The sequence below is a fragment of the Mus musculus genome, chromosome 3, assembly GCF_000001635.26.
Source record: "Mus musculus strain C57BL/6J chromosome 3, GRCm38.p6 C57BL/6J".
Taxonomy (NCBI): domain Eukaryota; kingdom Metazoa; phylum Chordata; class Mammalia; order Rodentia; family Muridae; genus Mus; species Mus musculus.
Window position 1 is genome coordinate 124007312 of NC_000069.6, and position 22054 is coordinate 124029365.

At 38.5% G+C, this 22054-nt stretch overlaps 1 long non-coding RNA gene across 1 annotated transcript; it reads left to right on the forward strand.

Moving 5' to 3' along the window:
- Positions 1–205: 205 nt before the first annotated feature.
- On the forward strand, positions 206–21653 carry Gm40144. Its single transcript, XR_867623.2, has 3 exons — positions 206–216; positions 1653–1722; positions 21455–21653. It is a non-coding gene; the product is annotated as a predicted gene, 40144 (long non-coding RNA).
- The last annotated feature ends 401 nt before the right edge of the window (positions 21654–22054 follow it).

Here is a 22054-nt window from a genome sequence, read left to right on the forward strand (position 1 = left end):
GTGTGGGAACAGTAATCTATATCCACAAGTCACTTCTCACAGACCCTCACTCCTCTCAGTGCCCTTTGCTGTCTAACTTCTCATTAGGGTTCTTGCTCCCACTGCCCTGGAATAGCACCCATGTCCTCATTGAGGAGCAGGTTTGAAGAACTTAAGACTGTGAGGATTGCTTCAAAGATGTTGAAGACATGATACCCTGTGTCCATGATATCCTTGGTTAGTATCAAGACTTGGAGCCTTAGTCTTTTGCACTGGCCATTGCTTCTGCCCCATTTTGCCCTTAACCTTATTATCCATGCTGAAAAATAGTGTTTTGCTACATATTTGTTGATTAGTTCATGATACCATCAAATTTTTGTGTTAGTGGAGACTTGAAGCAATCTTTAGCAGTTTATATTTTCTCATTTCACCAATGACAAAATGAGGTCTTAAAGAAGACAGCTTGCCCACCTTAAAGAGGGGTGCAAGACTCCTTACTAAAATAACATTTATTTAAAATTATTTAAAATTTTATACAATGAAGAAAACATCCAGAACATTTGATGGCCATGAAAAACACAACATATGGTTTTAAGAGATGAGTTACAGAGTTATAGTTTCCACTTCTAAGACAAGATAAATGGACATATATAATGTTTATTCCATATTTAACTTGAGATGGAGTGTCATCTGTTTTGTGGATGGAACATAACACAGGAATGAATGTTCACCTGAGTGGCATGAGATTCTCTCGAAGATCCAACTTAGATTTTATTATCTTGTTGATTTTTTCTCAATATGCTATCTATACTTCATTTGTATGTCCTCAGAGTAGAGTAATTTTATGAATCTCAGAAAAATTCAGATATGTATTTTATATAATTAATTTTATTTTATAGATTAATATACCAAAATCATATTATATGAAGTTAAAATCCAGATAATTAGATACTATTTATTGTTAAAACACTGTTTTGTTAGGTCTTATGTAGCCCATGCTGGCCTTGAAATTATTATGAAACTGAATTTTGCATAAGCTTGTGTTTCTGAATCTCTTTCCCCTTTCCTCAAAGTGTATACTGAGGTTGGGTGACACTACTCATCCTAACAGTGTCTCCAGCCTATTAGTAATTGTAAAGCTATAACAGCTAATTTTAAGGCTTTGGGGGAATGTATTCTGAATGAGCACATGGAATTGTTAAAAAAAAAAAAGTTACGAACTGTGGTCAGAAGTTTAGAAATTGGACAATGCTCTATAAAGAGATTATAAACGTTAGAAATGATAATATATATATTTTTTAAAAAGCCAAGAACCTGAATTTCTGTGTTAGTTGAGCCTTGAAGAACTCTTCAGCAGAGTCTACATTTCCTCATTTTACCAAGGACAACATGAGGTCCTAAAGGAGACAGAGAAGGGGGAGAAGAGAGAGAGAAGGAGAGGGGGAGGGAGGGAGATAGAGATAGAGAGAGATAGAGAGTATCTTTTTCTATATATTTTGCATCTAGGTACACCTACATGGAATGTTACTCAGCTATAGATGAATCGTTTCTCAGCTGTAAAGAATGCTGCCAGACCACTGGGAATTCATAAGTGCCACTGAATGTGTCCCAAGGATGGTTTACCTGTTATCCTTCAACACACACTCTCTTAAAATTGTTCTTTCTGTTTATAGCTAGGGAAGACTGATAATTCATTTTTCCTCATGGAAGTGCGAAGAGTACGACATTCCCGCACTATGACAGGTAGGCATTACAAAAGAAGAGTCCAGATAAGTACAACCTTAATTTCTCCATGTTTAATGCCTGGACACTGTGGTGTCTCTGGCAATAGGGTCTTAATCTCAAGTTATGGAGGAGACCTGTGTTACCTATTTTACCTCATTTTATGTCAACTTGATGCAAGTTAGAGTCATCTGAGAGGAGACAACCTCAACCGAGAAACTGTTTCTACAAGATTGGACTGTATGCTTGTATTTAGGACCTCTCATAAGCAGTGACTGATGTGAAGGAAACAGTCCATGGTGGGTGGTCACACCTCTGAGAAAGTCATGAGTAGCAAGTTGGCATGCAGCACAAGTCTGTGGCCTCTGCATCAGCTCCTTCCTCCAGGTTCCTGACCTGCTTAAGTTCCTGTCATGAGTTCTTTCAGTGAAAAAGAGTGATATAAAAATCCAAGCAAATGAAAACTTTCCTCCTCCAATTGCTTTTGTTCAGAATGTTACATCACTGCAATGATAGCACTAATAAATTATGCAGTAGCATAAAAAATAGCCTGTAGATTTTGGATGTCTGAGGTACCTCGCTAGCCAATAGTGAAAAAAGGGGTAACCTATACCAAGCACTGGGCTTTTTATGTCATAACCTGTGGTGTCTTCTATGGGTGTACTCACACTTTTATAGAGGGACTTCATTTAGATCAGGTTATTTTCATATTATTGCGTATGAGTATGTGTATGCATGTGTATATTTGTATGTACACATATTTGCATACATATGTATATGTGTGTATATGTATATTGATGTATATGTGCATGTGCATATATGTATATATAAGTTTTAGGAACCTTCTACAGCATTATGTCTTTATCTTACTTTTTCAAAATGTCTTTAGTGTTAGTTATATTCCTGAGATTAGCTTCTTTAAGCTTCTTTAATAATTCCTGTCCCATTATTCCTCTTTCCCCTACTCCCATAGCCATTACAAATTTCCTGACATCTATCACTATTTTATATTCAACTAAGACATGTGTTAAGATTCAAATATAACATCCATATATCATAGAAAACATGCATTTGCCTTTCTGTGTCTGGTTGGTTACCTTTCTCGGGATGATTGCTTACAGTCCATCTATTTACTGCGGATTCCATTATCTACTCACAATTTTCAGACATCTTGGCTGTTTCAATTTCTTTACTGTCACATAGAGCACTAATAAACATGGAGGAGTGAATATCTCAGTAGTAGAATATGTATTCTTTTGTGGTTTTGGCCCAAAGTGGACTCATCATTTTGCAGTTTTGTTTTTAGCTTTTGAGGGACATCACACCAATTTCCAAAGTGGCTGCACCAGGGTTCTCTCCAGAATTTTCATTCTCGTCTTTCACTAGATTCACACCTCTTTGGTTATTTTTTAAATCTTAGCTGTTCTGACTTCAACCAGTATTTTAAAGTCTTCATTTCTCTTATTAACACGTGCTAACTACTTTAGGCCATCAATCTAAGAATAAACAGAGCACAGTAAAGCAATGTACACAGAATCATCTTTTTATGTGGGTCTATGAATACATGGCTATAAAAATTGTGTGGTGGTTTGAATAGGAATGGCCCCTATAGGCTCATATACTTGCTTGCTTGGTCATTAGGGAGCGGTGTTACTTGATAGGGATTAGGAGTTGTGGCCTTGTTGGGATATGTCTGGGCTTGTAGAGGAAATATGTCTCTGAGGGTGGGCTTTGGGATTTCAAATGCTCAAGCCAGATTCAGTGTCTCTGTCTCTCTTCTCATCGTGCTGCCTGTGGATTCAGATGTAGAACTCTCAGCTACCTTTCCAGTACCCTGTCTGCCCTCATGCTACCATGCTCCTTGTAATGAGGATAACAGACTAACTCTCTAAACTAAAAGCTAGCCCCAGTTAAATGTTTTCCATGAAAAGAAATGCCAATAATCCAGCCCCAGTTAAATGTTTTCTGTTAACAGAATTGCCATGGTCATGGTGTCTCTTCCCAGAAATAAAACACTGATTAATAGACACAGTATCCATTTACTAAATCAACACACACACACACACACACACACACACACACACACACACACACACACAACTGCTTCATCGGGTTGAAACCCTAAACATATTTTCTACTAAAGGTACTGTAGTCAACTGAAGAAAGGTGGTAGGAGGAAAGGTGGTTCACTCCAAGGAAGAATACACCAATCAGTGGTCCAGTGCCAATAGTCAGACCATTTATTTCCCTTACTGGGAGACACAGAACATGTTGGATTAAGTGTTGCTTTACATTTTAGTGTAGAATGCTTCTTTTTAGTCTCAGCAAGTGTCTTTGGGTAATTCACTCTATTAATCCTTTGATAAGACCTCTGAATCATATCTGTCTCTTTCTTCTTAAGGCATCTGGGTTCCTATTCTACCCTGCTCAGTGGTACTAAGGCACTCCTATTTCTGTGAGGTTTTCCCATTTCCATAGAGCTGCATCTTCAATGTGGTTGTGGCTCATGACTACCAAGCTGTGGATTAGATTCTTGTCCCCTCTCAGAGCCTAATTCCCTGGGTAGGGTATGGTGTGGTTTGCTTTTGGGGGAAAATAACCGCTTTCAGAAAGTGGGTAAACTCCTATTTGCTGATCAAACACTACTCATACCCTTGGTGACTTACAGATTTTATTTTATCTATCTTTAACTCTTAGTTGATACCTGCATTTTTACTATTCTCCCTTGTCTTCAGTTGGAGCATCCTGTTGCTGCCAGCACTGCTCTTGTCTCTCCCTAGGGATTTGCTTTACATCTTCACTCCTTAGGTAAGCACTACAGACCACTTGGGGATTTCTGACACACTTTGCAGCTTGTTATTGGAGGGCATAGGGGGTTAGGTGAACACAGTTGATTTAATTGGGTGAGCTCTTTGGGGACATTGATTTTCTGACAAGGACCCTTGGGGACTAAGCAGACTCCTTGCAGGGTTGACTCTTGGAAGTAGTGACAGCAACCGCTAACACTGAGTAAAGCTGATGGCCTTAGTTGCCATGGAGAGAGTAGAGGAGGAGGTGAAAGGCCTTAGAATGGTAAATGCAGATGCTACAAAGAATGTACAAAGCTCTTCAGGGAGTTGTGTTGAGGTAGGGCTCCAGCGCATGTTACTCAATGAAGAATATTCAGAATGTGCTATTTCCCAGGCTCATTAATGACACTTAGGTACTTCATGGTGACTCTCCTCAGGCCTTGGGAGCAGAGCTGACAGAATCAGGCAAAGGGATGATATGGTCCTGACATGACAGAGATCAGAAAGACACCCCTCAGTGAAAGAAGCAGAGTATAGCTGTGGGAAGAGGATGGAATACTGGCAGCTTTTATGGTTACTGAAATCTTGGCATGCATTTGTTATAGCATCTGTCATACTCAGAAATCAGCGCCCTAAAGGGTGCTGAGTTCTCCCAATTCTCAAACCTGAGCCTGAAGAGAAAGGTGGTTGATAGAAACTCACAGGAGGGGCACCAACTTTGAATGCAGGTGCCAGGTGGCAACAAAATGCAAAATTCCCACGAACTTTTTTCAGTTCTGAAAACCAAATGCCTTTAAAGTAGAAACTAACCATGAAGCCATGCATTATTTAAAAGCGAAAATTGCAATGAATATTTAGAATTACCGGCTACCTACCTAAAATGTCAAAAGAAAAATAAAAACTATATAGGGATGCACATACTTGTATAGTATACAGACATCTTGCTGTGTTTAGTCAGAATTTTAACCTGTTACTTTTCCTGTTAACTGAAGCTCACTTGCCTGTGATATGCACCCACTTTACTACACTCTGTGTGGAGTCTGCCCTGCCCTGTTTACTTACACTTCTGACATTCTATTGGTTATGCCTAGAATGGATGTTGAAACTTGCCTGACCATGATAATTGGTTGTTAATTAAAATATTGTACTGAGTTTTGAGAATATGGAAGTATATTGTATGTGTTTTCACTGAAAATATGAGCTTAAAATAGATACACCTGTTTGATACAGCTGAGAGATATACTGGCTAAGTTTGCATATTGAAAAAAAAAAGCTCTGCTGTCTTGAGAAACATTTGCTTGAGAAATATTTCCCAAGATCACTTTTATAAATAGCCTGGGATAAACAGCTGTATGTTCTACTTATGCACCGAGAGACAAAGGACAGTGTATTTAAATGTCTGTGAGTCTGGAGAACTATCAGAGTCAGGGGTACTAGTTGAAGTAAACTAAGAGAAATAAGAGATGGTTAACTGAGATGCTTTAAACTTCAAAGTGTTAGTTAACTAACTATACTAGCTTCAAATCCATAAGAAACCATTCCTACTCCTTCACCTGGAGGATGCAGATGGCAGAGGTGTATCAGAATCTGAGGTAGTGAAGTGACAGACAAGATTGATGGCTCTCTTGAACTTTGTCTCATTTGATCCCTTTGAGGGTAATGTCTAATGTCAAGGAGCTTGAAGGAAGTCTCTCTTAATTCTTTAGGGTTTGAACTTTACTGTACCATGACTTAGAAATGTGTTGTATTGCCACAATCTGCCTAAGTATTACTGAGCCATGTTGGCCACACTTTTGCATTTTGCTTGCAGGAAACATTGTTCCACCATGGTTTATTTATTTTCACTTCTACATACCTTCTCTTTGTCTCCAAGTGGATGTGATAGATTGTGTTGGGTCTTTTGCTTGTTAACATAATTTTTATGACTTTTGGATCCCTGTGTGTTGGTGTGATTTTTATAAATGTATTCATCAGAAAATAATGGGTTTCATCGCAATATTTACCCACAATGTCCTTTGATAATGTTCATCTCGTTCTCTTCCTCTTTCCCATTTTCTTCTCAACACTTTTCCATTCCCTACTCACCTACCACAGACATGCTCTACCAATGTGAGCATTTCCATGCCTTCTAAACTAGTTTCTACACAAAATACTTGTTAAGATATTTCATTCAGGTCCATAGTTCTCTCTTCCTCTGTCATTGCTTGCAAATGATATCATTTTATTTTTTCCTTATAGATGAATGACTTTCATATATATAGTGTGTGTTGTACATATATATTCAGATATGTATGCATATATGTACTACATAATATATTAATCACATATGTACTCTATATAAATTATATATGTACACACACACACACACGTGTTATGTTTTCTTTCTCCTCTCTCACCGATGTTTTTTGAGGGACAGATCTTACCTTTCTACCCAACTGTGAGTTTGTCTTACATTATTTTCTTGAGATATGTTAACCTAAAAAGTTTTCATCATATAGCAGAGTGGGACTTTTCAAATGATTTCTCTGCATCTGTTAAGACCATAATACACTCCCCCCCCCTTTCTGGTAATGTGGTACCATAGCAGCTTACTCATTTAGTGAATCCTCTACATCTACATGTCCCCAGAATGAACGCCCATGTTCAGGGGGTACTACCTTTTAAATTGTTATGTAATTTGCTTTATGGCTCATTTTCTTAAATAATGTACATGTTGTTCTTGGGGGATGTTGTCTGGTTCTTTTATTCTTGACAGGGTTTGGTATCACAGTAGTGGGAACTGTGTAAAGCATGTTTGGAAACATCCTCTCAACTTCAGTGTCTGGCATTAATTTGAGAAAGGCAAGTGTTAATGTAATTAGCTGTGAAGGTAACGGGTCATGGAATTATCCTAGGAAGAGACTGCTCACTGGTGATTCTATTTTCTCGTCCTTCTCAGATTCCTTTACAACTCAGTCTTTGTGGCTTATGTGTTTTTAGAGGGTTTTTAATTTCTGTTTGGCTATGTGATTATCTTGAATACAGTTTGGTGGTAGATTCCCACTAATTTTTTATGTATCTCTTCTGTATCAATTATGTTGCTTCCTCTTCTATTTCTGGTTTCATTTGAGTTCATTTTCATTGTTCTTTGCCATTGCAAAGATGTGCCAATTTGTATTTAAAACAGTTTTAGTAATGTTTTCATTATTTCATAAACTCAATTACATTTAATTTTTGCTCAGTTCTTTCTTATTTAATTTGTATTTGGAGCTTAATTTTCTCCTTTCCTAGACTGTTGAGATACAACATCAGGTAGTTTATTTGCTCATTTCAAGAACTTCCCCTCTTAATACAAGTTTAGCTGCATCCTGCAAAGCTTGGTATGTGTGTGCTCATTCCCATTTATATCAATGTCATTGTTTGTAACCCTCTTGATATTCTTCTTCAGCCTATTATTTGCTCAAGAATTCTGTTTTGGTTTTCATGATTGTGAATTTTCCAAATTTCTTCGAGTTACCAATTTGTATGTCAGTTTTTAAAAAAGATTCCCATGATCTGATGTAAGCTTTAATTATCAATTATCTGTTAGTGCTTCAAATGAATATATATTCTGTGAATGTCTGTATCGTGAGGCCAATTTAGTGTTAGCTAGAGCTCGGGGGTTGAGCAGACTATCTCCCTAACATGTGCAACATTCTGTGTTAAACCCCAACACTGAATAAAGAAAGAAGGAAGTGAAAAGGTAGGAAGGAAGAAAGAAAGGAAGGACAGAAGGACAGATGGAAGGAAGATAACACTGGAGTAGACGTTTCTTTTCCACTTGGATTATTTGTCCATTGTTTGAAGAATGGCATTCAATATACTGCTGGAACCGTACATCTTGTTTTTCTCCTGCAGATGAATTAGCATTTGCTTCGTGCATTGATGTGCTCTGATGCTGAATGTACATGTATATCCTCATAGTTGCCATATCTTCTTGATGATACTTCTACAACACAATTACCTCATTCATTTCTAGGGTTTCATAATTTTGAACCTAAAGTCTATTTTATTTACACAGCTGTAACAACACTGTTTTGATTTCTCACATAGAGAATATTTTGCCATGGCCAATACATCCATGAATATCACAGGGCTCTTGCACATGTTAGGTAAGATATTCTCCTCACCTATTTCTTTATAAGTTGTCTTAGACAAGGTGTTTTGTCATGGCAACAGAAAAGAAATTAATCTTTTAATTAAGCAGAAAACTATAGCATGAGATAAAGCCAAGGAGGATTATCTTCTGGGTCAAAATAAAGCCACAAGGACAGGGAAATACAGAAGAAATAACTTAAATAAGAGGCCAAAGAGACTATTTGTTCAGGCTCTTCTTGCAGTGCATCACTAGTACCTCACAAAACAATATATTAATAATGATGAAGGAAAATGTTCATCCTTGAAGTGAACCCATAATCTTTTGTCTCTATTTTGGTCCATAATGGCCCAGGAGCCTGACAACAGGCAGGAGTCGCTGCAGCAGGAACAGAAGGCTGAGACCTGACATGATTTATCAGAAGTACAAAGCCGAGAACAAAATGGAGGTGGTGAAGGGTTTTCATCTCATAGCTCACCCAAGTCACATACTTTGTCCTGTATGCTTACCAAGTCACAGCTATGCGGTATCTGTTACCTTTCTGATTATTCAGGAGTATATAACTTATTCTTTCCTTCTTTCTCTTTGATAAGCATGCTCCAACATTTTGTGGTTCCTTCTTCTTTCTCTAGGGCCTTGCCCCTGCCTTCTGGCTGCTTGTCAACCATGTGTCTGACCACCATCTTGGCCAGTTTGAGTGGCATAGGTTTTCCTTCTTATCTCTCTGCTCCTCTTCTGAGCAGCTGCTTAGGTTTACACTTGTTTATCCTGTAGATTTTTCTTTTAAATGCCAATAAAATTGTCCTTTATCTTCTGTTTGAGTTCATTCATAATTTCTTTTTATCAATGATACTATGATCCCCCAAAGAAAATCTTGATTTTCCCCACATTATCTGGAAATCCAAATTGGATCCTAAAATTCCAGTAGTATTTTTGGTGGCCTTCACAAGGATATTACTGAAAAGCCTCTGAAGACAAAAGCCATAAAGTCCTTTATCTATATTGCTGTACGTCTCTAAGCTGCTTGCAGGATGCTCTGTCTTCCTGGGAAGAGAAAGGCTCATTTCTTGCAATGCCTCTCTGTTAGTGTTGTTGTTGTTGTTGTTTCATTTGTTTGTTTGTTTTGTCCAAATATTTGTGACTGAATTATGACCACATGATGGGAGGTAAATAGTTGTAAGTTTAGCTGTCTATGTTTCCCTCTCCCCCTCCCTCTCCCTCCCTCTCTCCCTCTGTCTCCCTCTGTCTCCCTCCCCCTCCCTCCCCTCCCCCCCTCTTTCCCTCTCTCTCAGCTTAAGATTTTCTTCTTTTCCTACATACCATTATCACAAAGAGCTTTGGTGGCTTTGGAGGGTACCGTAAGGACAGGAAGAAAACAGAAAGCTGCTTTTTGTGTTCCAGTCTGGGAATTTCTTAGACCCCGAGATCCTCAGTCAGTTGCTTTACTCAGTGGATAAAAGTATCACATATGGACACTAAGGTTTTAAACCAGGATTAGCTGTTTTCACAAGTTCGTTTCTCAGGAATTTAAACTTCAGTCAATATGGAGGATCACATATCTGCCTATTTTCAGACGGTGTCAGGGCCACTCTCTTCTTCCCAGTTTTTCCATATTCATTAAGATCAGCAGCACTATGTATAAAGTTGGACATACCTTCATGCTTTTCCAGTTTTTTCTTAGTTTCCTTTTTCTTCAACAGATATCACTTGGTGTTCATAATTACAGTTTGTGGTAAGAAATGCATATTCCCTGTACTTGAGTTGAAACCACAGAATTTCTTCTAGCTTTTGTGCATTGCTTCTCAGGCCTACATGTTTAGGTCATCTGCACTGTCTCCTTCTACATCCATGATAACAGAACTCATGTGTCTTTTTAAAGAACAGGGTGGGGTTGCTATTTCCAGGCACATGCGCCCTGAAGAAAAATATGGCTCCTTTATCATGGGGTTGAGCTCACCACAGCCAGAAAGTGACAATGTGGCTTTTTCAATGTCTTGGTTGGTGACTTCACCAGCATGGAGGCAACCACCTTTGCTGATCAATGGCATCACCAATTACTTAAAATAAAACAGTAACACCAATACATTTTCTAGTACCACTGAGCCCTCAGAAGATCACCATACCCCTAGACTTTCCTGTGACCCAGGGATTTAATAATGAATCCCAAGCCTCACAAGTTTTCAGGTTCATAGATGCCTAACAGGAAACCAAGAAGACACTCCATTGAAGCCCTGTTGCCATGCAATAAGATTTATATATCTTTATAAACAAACTAAGTAGATAATACCAGACAGTGCTTTTCTTTGAACATTTATTTAGAAACTCATTGAATTAGCTACTGTTCAGTTGGTGTGATAAGTTACCATAATCATAATGACTGTGACCAATTTTCCTAAGCAACTATGGAAGGATAAGTTTATTTTGGCTGGTAGTTCCAGAGGGATTAGTGTCCCTTTAAGTAGGGAGGCATGGCATCAAGCAGCAGGCCTGAGGGCAGAGTGGCAGGCTGACAGATAACATGTCCATTCTCATAAGAAAGAGTGACCTGGAAGCACGGTGTGGTTATATGCACCCAAAGCTTTCACCACCCCTTAAATGTCCCAAAGCTCCCATCAAACAGTGACACTAAGTGTGAACAAAGTGGTCAAATATGAGCCTAGAATTCTTGTTCAACTCAGCATATTCACAGTTATATTTATGCTTTTAAAGATACTTATTTCATAATTCTGATAAGTCAGTTTTGGAGACCCAATTTTGATGTCAAAATATAAAGATTAAGAAAGATAGTCCCCTATGTCTCATTCTATAGGAGTGTGGGGATCTAGCTTTGATGAACACTGGATAACAAACACAGATGGCGTAATCAATGAAAAAAAAGCCTGCAAATTTATGCACAACCCAGTGTGTCTGACACATCCCACTGATCAACCTACTCTCCAACAGGCTTATGCTTTTCATCTAGCTTGCCCCAATACTGTAGAGCACACTGGACCTTTCTTTCAGCAAATCTAAGTTCTGTCTTTCTCCCCTATTGCAACTACCTTAAACAAACCTTCTTCAAAGAACTCTGTTCTTTGTTATTATTTTGTTTCATAAAATTTAGGATAATTACTGTACTTATTGTCTGTCCCAGTGGTGGGAGGATCATAGACCACATCATTCCTATTAAGAAAGATACCCATCATCCCCATAAAATGTCACCTGTATACACACAGGCACACTCACACGCACACACACACACACACACACACACACACACACACACACACGCACTTCTCTGGAAGACAGCACTGTTTCTATGTTCCCCTCTAGTCTTATTTCCAATCTCATTTTTGTAATTGGACAAGTTATACATTGTTGTCAAGTCTTATAGAATATATAATCTTTTTTAATTAGGTATTTCCTTCATTTACATTTCCAATGCTATCTCCCAAAAGTCCCCCATACCCTCCCCCCTACTCCCCTACTCACCCACTCCCACTTCTTGGCCCTGGCATTCCCCTGTACTGAGGCATATAAAGTTTGCAAAACTGATGGGCCTCTCTTTCCAATGATGGCCAACTAGGCCATCTTCTGATACATATGCAGCTAGAGACACGAGCTCTGGGGGGTACTGGTTAGTTCATATTGTTGTTCCATCTATAGGGTTGCAGACCCCTTTAGCTCCTTGGGTACTTTCTCTAGCTCCTCCATTGGGGGCCCTGTGATCCATCCAATAGCTGACTGTGAGCATCCACTTCTGTGTTTGCTAGGCCCCGGCATAGCCTCACAAGAGATAGCTATATCTGGGTCCTTTCAGCAAAATCTTGCTGGCGTATGCAATGGTGTCAGTGTTTGGAGGCTAATTATGGGATGGATTCCTGGGTATGGCAGTCTCTAGATGGTCCATCCTTTCATAATCTTTTAAGGACATAAAGTTACTAATAGTTACAGATAACCTGAAAGTCTATTGCACAAATGATTTTCCATTTCGCAATACCTTTCTCTCAACATCGCCTGTGAAGGAATTCATCTGGTAAAATGAGCTTTATGTTTTTGGTTCTCTGTGTACATGGTAGCATACATTCTTGCCCTTTTCCTTCTGGCATGTCTTAGACATATGTATTTCTGATATAGTGTAACACAGATAGTTATGAGGTCTTTGAATGTCATAAATCCCTGGCAATGCTGGTCAAATCCAAGCACTCATAAATTTATAAAACATTACACATGTAGCCATTAAATTCACAAAGAGGAACAGTTCAAATGTAAAGCAAATGGAGTAATGATTTCTCTCAAGGGATTATGATCATTCAGGTTGCGTGCAGTCTTCAATGTGGAGGGATACTTCAGTTTTAGTGTTCACTCAGAAACTGTGTATAGAGTGATTTTGCTAAACTATAGGTGAATTTTTTTGAAAATAAGATGGCAGATTTAAGAAATCAATCATAATGACAAGCTTTTCAATATGACAAATTGGTCAAAATGAATATTACTGATCATAGCTTTTCAACTATTTGCAATTTTGTGCTTTGTGGGGATGATTTTGCAATTTTCATGTACTTTAAATATTTTCAACCTTTTATCCTAAATTTATGAAAAGGCCTGACTATTTTTTGTGGAGTCTAGGAAGACTCAGAAAATTTGTACCTCTTTCTTAGCATTTTGTTTCAATTTTTCTTCTCTAAACATGTCAATGAATGCACATTATTATTGCACATATTTCCTTCTGGTTTCAATTCTAAAAGCAGGAGTTGCCTGAAACGGCAATGGTGTAACAACATGAAAGGATAAAAATTATGCTTTTAAGATGCTTCAGAAAAGCTCAGCACAATAGCGTAGCACATGAACAGCCCAAACAATACAAACATGATTAAGATGATTAAGTAGAAATCACAGGCAGAATATGGATTAAGTCTCTAAGCAGAAATCATTAGAAGAGACAGAAAAGGATATTCAAATGGTGTTTAAAACTCTGGGGTGCCTTCTGAAAAGCCACCTGAAGGCAAAAAGCAAAATATAAAACAATATGCACACACATAAAAATACCCACTATTGCTAAAGGTGAATGAAAATAAAATTCAGAAATGTAAAGGGCACAAACTTCAGTCATCTACATGCACACAAATTTTTCAATGGATGTAAACAAATTGCGACTGTCTGGAAAGACATTTCCCTTTTTCCAAATTCGTTTATTTCTAATGTTTGTTTTGTTTTCTTTTTTAGTCACTTAATATCACTAATGTTCACATGTAACTTAACTCTGTTGGCTTTTCATGAATAAATAATAAAATTTACTGTAGTGAAAATTAAATGATGTAAATGAAAATCTCCATAATAGCAAAGTGGCTACATTTGGTATACTGCTTCAGTAGAATACATAGAATATATTTTATTTGTGGCTTTATATATGGAGCTGTATCATCACAGACGAACTTACATATCCAGTAAAATGGGCTAACGTTATGTTTACTGGACATCTGTGTTTTCAGTCACTAATGGACATCTATTACTCACATGTCTGTTTTGTCAGGGGTAACTGCTTCAAGGAGGGTAAGCACAGCACAGAACAGACACATGGCTGATGATAAACTATGCTAGCCAGTGCTATCATTGGGGAACAAACTACAATTTACAATGGGTGTTGCTGTCAGACACAGAAAAAATTCCAGTTCAACCTTGGAGAAAATGAAATGATCCCTTAATGTTTTAGAGAGCAGTAAAGAAACAGTATTCTCAAAAACTAATTACACAAATAAGACAGTTTAATTCCCCATAGATCATCAATGAGTAGTATCTTGAGTATTTAAAAATTACCTCATAGAAACCAATCATTTCATAGAAAGTGCATGAACAAGAATGGTATGATTTTATTTAACTTACCTATCCTAGCTAGATTCAGATTTCCACTTGACACGGCCCAGAGATACCTGAGGAAGTTTCAGTTGGGAAATTTCTTAGATTGGATTAGCCTATGGATATGCCTCTAAGGAATTTTCACTTTTATTGTTTTTAGATTTTATCTTCAATTATTTTTATACAATATATATTGATCAGGTTTTCTCCTCTCTCAATCCCCCCCACACACTCTCAAATTTCCAAAAAACAAAAGTGAAAATCGAAACAAATGAAAAAAACAATAAGATACCAATACCAAAAGACTTTGGTGTTGGTTAACTACTCCTGGTGAAGGGATCTGCATTGTATCACGATTGATAGACACAGTGACACTCCAGTGGAGAAAAGGGAATGAATTTTTTCCTTCCTAGCAAATTCTTTTTCTTTTTTTTTATTTAGGGAGGAAAGGGTTTATTTTGCATTACAATGGATCATAAACATCATACAACATCATAAACAAACATAATAAACACCATAAAGGGAAGTCAGAGCAGGACCTCAAGCTGGGTACCTGGAAGCAAGGACTGAGGCAGAGACCATAGATGGAGGAATGATATTTTTCTCTGTGGTTTGCTCAGTTCTCCAAGGGTGACATGGTTCACAAAGGGCTATGACCTTCCTAGCAAATATTAATTGCAAATAGTTTCTGGGTTAGGAGTAGGACTTTGCATCCAATTACCCTATTCATTTTTGGGATTGGTCTAGATTGCAGAACTTGTATGTTGCCACAGTCTTTGAGAGTTTGTTTCTTATGCATCAATTCTGTTTTGTCTGGAAGACATGCTTTCTGGATCCACATACCACTTATGGCTCTTACAACATTTATGCCTTCCATGCTCTACGGTTGAGGAGGGGTTCAATGGAGACATCCCACTTAGGACTGAGTGCTTTGAAGTCTTTCATTCTCTTCACATCATTCCAGTTGTGGGTCTCTCATGATATTTGTGCATCAGTTGCACAGACACTGCATCAGTATATCTGAAGTCAGGTCATTATTATAAGTGCAGGGTTTGTAGCTGTGTGATTGCTACTTCTTTCCTACTGTAGTGTGAAGAGTACCTTCCAACACTGTGAATAGTTAATAGAGGTGAAACTTCTAGTTGGGCACCCAACAACTTTTTCTTATATGATGACATAAGTAGGTATTGTCTTTAGCAGTACAGCCTTGTATCAGATTGCAGAAAACAACCAATACCGTTGACAATAGCTTGTGATGTTTGTATGTCTGGGGGTGGTGGTTACCTTGGCAATAGCCTGTGGTGTCTGTATATGTGGGGGTGGTAGTAACTTTGGCAATAGCCTGTGATGTTTTTCTGTGTGGGGGTTGGTGGTGGTCCATGGGACAACTTTGGCCAGTGACTCAACAAAATGCAACCAATTCCTAGCATGAGAGTTTTACCTGATGCATAAGATATCTAGTTCAGGCATTGTCTTCCCCATTATATGGTGGCTCAATTTAAATTCCTTTTATAAATGTATTTATTGTAGGAAGCTTCTGTGATAGTAGATTTCTACACGAATCTTCAAAAGACCTTTAGTAACAGCTGTCCCTCTACACATTTCCTCCTTTACTCTGCTCTTCAATCTATTCTACTTTCAACTCTCTTATTCTAGTTTCCTTTTTATCTCTCCATAATACTATATTCTATTTCTCCTCCCTTGGCATATTCCCTTCTCCCAACCCTTGTTACTTACTAGGCACCTCTGCATTCATTTGTATTGTAATACATATATCCAAAGCTCAAAAACTAACATCCACATGTAAAGGAAAAATGTATAATATTAGTTTTGGGGGGTCTGGATTATCATCATTCAGGATGAGGCTACCAGATCCACCCATTTATTTGTAAGTAAATGATTTCATTTCTCTAACATCTGAATAGTATTCCCTAATGGAAATGTGCCACATTTTTATTATCTATATATCAGTGGGTGGACAGCTAGTCTGTTTCCAACCTCAGGCTGTTAAGCATAGAGCAGCAATGGGCATCAGAGTTGATGTGGGAGGGGCCAGCCTACTATGGGCAGCACCATGCCTATAAAGGTAGGTCTGGGCAGAGGAAGAAAGCAAGCAGAGTGATTTGGAGAGTAAGCCAGTAAGTAACCTTCCTTCATGGCTCTTTCTTCAGTTTCTGGCTTGAGTTTCTGTCCTGGCTTCACTCAGCGATACATTGTTACCTGGATGTATAAGATGGACTAAACCCTTTCCTCCCATAAGTCACCCTTGATGATTGTGTTTATAATAGAACAGAAAGCCATTTGTAAGATCAAATAATTTATTAATTTTTATAGTTATATATAATTCCCAAAGATAGACCCTGTTCTACTTTTATTATTTTTTTCCTTTTCTTACTTTTAATTCAGGGCTAAATTAGATACTTAAACATAAATTAATTCTTTTCTCCCAGGTATATTCTGTATGCTTCAGATTAGAATTATTTACTATTTCTTAGCTAATATGGTTTGATTTACCTGGTCACAATGTGGTTGTATCTTAATAATGCAAATGATATGGGCACATATAAAATACCAAGTTTTAATTTAATTATTTTATATTGTAAATTAAAACATAATTACATCAATCACCCTTTCCTTTTCCTCCCCCCCTGTCCTTCTCCATTTCCTTCACTAAGCCCTCCCATGTCCCCACTCTCAGTAAACTGACACCCTTTTTTTCTTTGATTGTTTCTGTTATACTCCCACACATAAATAATAAACAAAACAAAAAAAGAGCCAAAAAAAAAACATGCTTGAGGCCATTTTTATTGTCTCTGTATATGGTTTCAGGTCTGCCCACTTCATATTGCATAACCAATTAAGACACTCATCCTTTAAAGAGGCTGATCCTCCCACTTTCAGTCAATAGTTGCCTGTAATTCTTTGTCTGGGGTTGCAGCCACGTACAATTTTCCCCTTCCAGTTTATCATGTTTATAGATGTTATCATACAAACACCACTGGATTGTGTTTATGGAATCATTTCTAAGAGAAGGGTTCACACAGCCCACCTACTGGCATCCTGGTTCTTATAATATCCCTACTGCTTCTTCTAGGATGCTTCTTGAGCTCCTATTTATCCACTGGGGTTAGACCTCCCCACAAGACAGTCCATTGATCTGTGCACTGAGTTCAGGTATGGATTTCTGTAATGGATTTCTCTTCATTTTCTGTAGAGACTTTCTTTGATGTAGGGTGATAGTTATACTTATCTGTGGAGATAAGGATAAGATTTAGAATGTGGTTAAGGAATGATTGGTCTAGCTCTTCTGAAGTTCATGACCTCACTAGCCCCATGTACTTGCCTAGGTTTCTATTACCAGGAATGTCTTTCTTTTTGGGGAGTGGGCCTTAAATATTGATTGCCACCAACATCTGAGTACCACTATTGCTCCTTTATGGTTATCCTGCTATGCTGGTCTTTGTTGTTTCTAGCTGAGACAGCTGGGTAGGACTACTAGTTGCTTGGCAGGCTACTTCATACTTTCTGGTACAATTGAAGCTGTAGAGTAGGAAGAAGATTAGATCCAGATCAAGTAGCCTGAGTCTTATGTCTTATGTGTGCAGTGCCTTCAGCAGTAGGGGCTTACCTTCAAGCTCTGAGATGCATCCAAGTAAATTTGCATTACCAAGAGCAAGCACATAAAAGAAGGTTTCTCATGACTGGAAATGGATATTTTGTTAACTTACGATTCTATCTTTGTTTAAGATGTGTGTGTGTGTGTATGTGTGCATGTGTGTGAAATATGGATTTAGATAATGAAAATTCAAGTATGGGAAAATGGGCAATTAAAGTAAAACATTAATTTAAAAAAAGAGAGAGAAAACATGTCAGAGAAAAAGAAATATTGTTAGTAGTTGCTCTGGTTTTTGAATACAGTGCAGCTCCTGATTTGGGTTAGGTATAAAATTGCCCAGAATATTGACAACATGTCTCCAACTCTTTGAAATAACTTCTTGTCTTATGACAGAATATTGGTTACTTACATGTTAAATGGTCATGTTTTATAAATATTCTAGAAGCCTTTCTGTACAAGCCAGTAAACAGACAAGAAAGCCTTCACCCTGAATTTCTTTACCCCTTAAGCATGCTGGCTTCCCCATGGTCATTTTCTTCAACAACAGGGATGAAGAGTCATATCAGGGATGACTGGACAGGGCATTGGGCAGAACTTTGATCCCTAGGAGAGCTTACAGGCATTTTTTTTTAATTTTAGATTTGTGAAAGCAAAGAAAACCCTTCTTTTCTTACAAAATTATCGCAAGATAGCACAGAAAAAAACTCTATAGCTGAAAAACACAGTATTATTTTGCAAAAGAAAATTGTGTCAAAATTGAGTTCCAGTTCTTCTACCTATCCAAGTGTGCTCCTCACTCTCAGATAAAGGAAGAGATTATGAGGTAAAAGGCCCTTTCAATTATAACTGCTGCGGTGGGAGCATTCATTTTAAAACTTTTTCCTATTGACAGAAAATTCAAACGCAATGCTTTAATTGTCATTTAAAATGGAATAATCATTGCCTTTCTTTATATAGATTATACATTTGAAAGCTGAATGACAAAGATTAAATGGAACCTAAATTCACTGTGTGATTGACGGCTAATCTGTGGTTCAGACGCACAAATCAGCAGTGCTTTGATTAATCTTATTCAATTCACTCAGGACAGAACATGGGGGGAGGAGGCAAAGAAGAGAAATAGAGAAATGGGGTGGGGGGATGGAGAGGAGGAGGGGAGGATGAAAAAGAGGAGGAGGAGGATGGAAAAGAGGAGGGGGAAGATGGATAGGAGGAGGGGGAGGATGGATAGGAGGGGGGGAGGAAGGAGAGGAGGAGGGGGAGGAAGGACAGGAGGAGGGGGATAAGCATACAACCGCTGCAAATGGCTTCAAATAGTAGCTGATTGGGTGATTGTGTTGAGATGTATTATTAAAAGTTAGCATTTCTTTTCATTTCAGTGCTATGTTACTATTTTTATTTGTATCAAATAAAAAGTATCAAACAAAGGTGCACTGGGAAGACAATAATAGTTCAGAATAATTTGACTTCTAACCTAGCAATGGAGTTAGACGCAGTCCCTGACTGGCAGACAAATAGGGCCATGACTTGATAACAAAAGTGGCAAACTTCCAAGATGCCTGGTTTCTTCTTTACCCTCCTGACCCGAGACAAATCCTGGTGCTTAAAAACAACTAACCTGGATCTTCGAAATCTCTCAGACACTGAGCCACCAACCAGGAAGCAGACACCAGCTGATAGGCGGTTCCAACACATATACAGCAGAGGACTGCCTGGTCTGGTCTTAGTGAGAGAAGATGCAGCTAATCCTTGAGAAACTTGAGGTCCCACGGAGTGGGGAGGTTTGGGGTCAGTGGGGAGGGTGGGAACATCCTCTTGGGGACCCAGTGGAGGTATAGGATGGGGAACAGTTAGAGCGTGGACCAGGATGGGGATAACAACTGGACTGTAAAAAAGATTAAAGAATAATAAATAATAAAAAACAAAAAACCAAAAACAAAACAAAAACCAAAAACCAACAAAACCCAAAAATCAAAGGCCTCTTGGGCCTCCTGCTGTAGGGCTTTGCTTATTGTTATGGTTAAATAGGGTCAGAGTATGTTTACACAATAACCGAAGGCCAGCACCACTAATAGTCTGAACTAAATTTTACGCCAAAGATACACCCATCTTATTAAAAGATTCTGCAAGGATGACTAACTTGTTAGAGCTGTGAATCTGAACAGCTAGAAAACCTGAATGTTGCTCTCTAGGGATTTTGACTGAGCTCACTTTATCAGTTAAAGAATTAAAAGGAGAGAAAAATAAAATCAAGTGTTGCAGGTCGCAGCAGAGAAATCTAGAAACCAGCAAACAGGAGCAGACAGAGCCAGCAGTTGAACAAAGGCTTTTGCTAGGTGTGAGGGAAAGCAAACATTCAGTGAACACAGACAGAAAGTCTCTCTGCAAAGCCAAGTGGGGACTCACGAAGCCAAAGCCAGGGCTTTTCAAGGCTTTTAAGGTCTTCCTGACTTAATTTAGGGTTGGTCAGCTTGAAGAAAGACACTAGTTGATTGGTGAACAGGTACTGTGTAACAAGTCCTGACCTACTTGAATTCGTTGAGCCAGTCCATCAGCAGGGGGCCTACTGGAGCATCTACAGCAGGAACAGCTCAAGAGGCCTTTATTTAAAGGTGACAGGCTTAAAGTCAGGAGGGTAAGGAAGAAGTCTGGAGTCTTGGAAGTTTACCATCTTTGTTACCTAGTTATGGTCCTATCTGCCTAACAGAGAGTTTTTCTAATTCTTTCAGTAGGTTAGAAGCGAAATTATTTTTAACTATTTATGTGTCTTCCCAGCCTACCATAGTGTTTGACCTAACACTGTGTTATTATCTGGTGAAATTATTGAGTTGAGACAACTCAACTCTACTGCCAGAAGGCTTAGAATACCATTGGATATTATCCGAAGCTGAGGTTTCCCTCTTTGAATATAACCTGAAATTACCACTAAGGAGTTTGAATGGCTCCTCAGGTTACTCCATTCTTGTTCTGTTGACATTACAAACAAACAAACAAAAAAACCATACCAGCATCAGCATTTAGGAGCAATGTACTTGGTGTAGTTAAATCTGTGCTCCCGGGGCAATGGACTCCAGCATTCTGCTCCAGAATAAACTGTCACCTGTTCTCCTCAACGATGAGAGCTGAGCTTTTGTATCAACAAGGACTTGGGAAAGTCAGAATAGGATCCACACAGATGTGACATTGAACGAAAGTAAAGGGAAATAGAAAAAGAAAAAAGAAAAAAGAAAAACTCTATGGAGGGTTATTGTATTTAGTTCTTTATTACACTGTCTATCTTTGAACTTCCTTGAATATCAGTACAATGGAAGCAGTATCTCCCAGTCTTGTGATCTGTACATAAATGTAGTGAGCATGGACTACTTTAATCCAGATTAAACTCACCTGTCTCTTTCTTAGGACATTAATGGTAGAAGCCTGATATGACTATCCAGAGGAAGGAGCTCGCATCCAACCATTGAACTGAGCTTGGGGTCCCCAATGGAGAAGGGACTGAAGGCGCTGAGGGGGTTTGCAGTCCCATGGAGGGAGCAACAGTGTCAACAGAGCTCCTAGGAACTGGATCACCAACTAAAGAATACACATGGAGCGACCCATGGCGAATGCAAAATATGTGACAGAAGATGGCCTTGTTGGACATCAGTGGGAGGAGAGACCTTCAGGTCCAGGGGTGTACAATGCCCCAGTGTAGGGGAATTCCAGGTCAGGAGGATGGGAGTGAGTGGGTAGGGGGTAAGCACCCTCATAGAGGCAGGGCAAGGGGGGATGGGACAGGAGGTTTCCATAGGGGAGACCTGGAAAGGGGAAAACATTTGAAACATAAAGTATCCAAGAAAAAAAAAAGGTTAATGGTTTAATACTGATAAACACATGACTTATTTTTTTCATTTCAACTTTCAAATGGCAGGCTCTAGTTACGAATGGACAGTTATTTCTAAATCATATACTTTCCTGGCTTGCTTATAAACTTCTGATTTTTGTCCCTCATCCCTCTTCTCT